Genomic DNA, 1,891 nt, shown 5'->3' on the forward strand with positions numbered 1-1,891 from the left:
TACGCCAAAATCTGTCACAGGCCGGAGCGGACCACCAATTCAACGGGTCTCGCTCCTCCCTCTAACTTCCACCTCGAGGAGGTCCCACAACACCCCAATGAATGGACGGACAACCAAGATTAAAATGTAACAATTTTATTTGTTTAAAAGTTTGGGGAAAGGGGTAAGGAAACTTTAAAACTAATGATGACTCGAACTATTCTTTATCCACAAATACGGATTCCAGTCTCAAGAACACTCCTCTTCAGCCCTTAATTTCCCGCCGACTCCACTCCAGGTAAGTTTAAAGCAAGAGCTAGGCAGTTGACGTGCAGGGGTTCTAGCTCTCAGGTAAATACAGAGTTCAATACACAGGTGAGTATTCACAGGGCTAAGCTGTTAGCGTGCAGGGGTTCTAGCTCTCAAGTAAGTACAGTGTTCCATACACAGGTAAGTATTCAAAGGGCTGGGCTGTTAGCGTGCAGGGGTTCTAGCTCTCAAGTAAGTACAGTGTTCAATACACAGGTGGGTATTCACAGGGCTGGGCTTGTTAATGTGAAGAGGTTCTTGCTCTTAGGTAAGTACAGCGTTCAATACACAGGTAAGTATTCACAGGGCTGGGCTGTTGGCGTGCAGAGGTTCTAGCTCTCAGGGAAGTACAGTGTTCGATACACAGGTGGATATTCACAGGGCTGGGCTGTTAATGTGCAGAGGTTCTAGCTCTCAGGTAAGTACAGCGTTCAATACACAGGTAAGTATTCACAGGGCTGGGCTGTTAATGTGCAGAGGTTCTAGCTCTCAGGTATGTACAGCGTTCAATACACAGGTAAGTATTCACAGGGCTGGGCTGTTAGCGTGCAGGGGTTCTAGCTCTCAGGTAAATACAGTGTTCGATACACAGGTGGGTATTCACAGGGCTGGGCTGTTAGCGTGCAGGGGTTCTAGCTCTCAGGTAAGTACAGTGTTCGATACACAGGTAAGTATTCACAGGGCTGAGCTGTTAGCGTGCAGGGGTTCTAGCTCTCAATGTAAGTACAGTGTTCCATCCACAGGTAAGTATTCACAGGGCTGAGCTGTTAGCATGCAGGGGTTCTAGCTCTCAATGTAAGTACAGTGTTCCATACACAGGTGGGTATTCACAGGGCTGGGCTGTTAGCGTGCAGGGGTTCTAGCTCTCAGGTAAGTACAGTGTTCGATACACAGGTAAGTATTCACAGGGCTGAGCTGTTAGCGTGCAGGGGTTCTAGCTCTCAATGTAAGTACAGTGTTCCATACACAGGTAAGTATTCACAGGGCTGAGCTGTTAGCGTGCAGGGGTTCTAGCTCTCAATGTAAGTACAGTGTTCCATACACAGGTGGGTATTCACAGGGCTGAGCTGTTAGCGTGCAGGGGTTCTAGCTCTCAAGTAAGTACAGTGTTCAATACACAGGTGAGTATTCACGGGGCTGGGCTGTTAATGCGCTACTCACCACTGAAGATATTCAGAGGTCTGTATTCCAAGCAGATACGGGTTTAGTCGATGACTGACGGCTGGTGGGCCTTACAGGTGAAACTGCAAACAATACTGGGCTTCCCGCCCAGCTTGACAAGGGGGCACACGGGGGAGGATCGGCTGTTGTCCTTCGAGGGATTGCTGCGTGGGCAACGACATCCAACCTCCTCCAGAGGCGCCTCCAACACGTCCGAGCTCCAGCTTACTTAAGGTAAAGACTGTGGTTGCCACCAATACACTACTCCTCTCCGTCAGGCCTCTTCCTACGACCAGGGACACAACCACGGACAAACACCACACACCACAAAGGCACTACAATTCTTCTCGTGTGTACACTTCAATATAGCAGCACTCACCACACTCCACACACTCAGTGAAAGAAGATCGGTGGTGTATTCCCGTTTCGGGCTCAGAGTCCT

At 49.3% G+C, this 1,891-nt stretch overlaps 1 long non-coding RNA gene across 4 annotated transcripts; it reads left to right on the forward strand.

The window, feature by feature from the left end:
• The first annotated feature begins 250 nt into the window (after positions 1–250).
• Positions 251–1,565, forward strand: LOC127970698 (uncharacterized). 4 transcript variants are annotated; one of them, XR_008156665.1, is made up of 4 exons: positions 251–391; positions 693–781; positions 857–955; positions 1,108–1,565. It is a non-coding gene; the product is annotated as an uncharacterized LOC127970698 (long non-coding RNA). The 4 variants fall into 4 exon arrangements; XR_008156668.1 differs by adding an exon at positions 505–617 and having other exon boundaries at positions 314–429; positions 768–955; XR_008156666.1 differs by having other exon boundaries at positions 299–429; positions 731–955.
• Positions 1,566–1,891: the final 326 nt, after the last annotated feature.

Source organism: Carassius gibelio, chromosome B13 (assembly GCF_023724105.1).
Source record: "Carassius gibelio isolate Cgi1373 ecotype wild population from Czech Republic chromosome B13, carGib1.2-hapl.c, whole genome shotgun sequence".
Lineage (NCBI taxonomy): Eukaryota > Metazoa > Chordata > Actinopteri > Cypriniformes > Cyprinidae > Carassius > Carassius gibelio.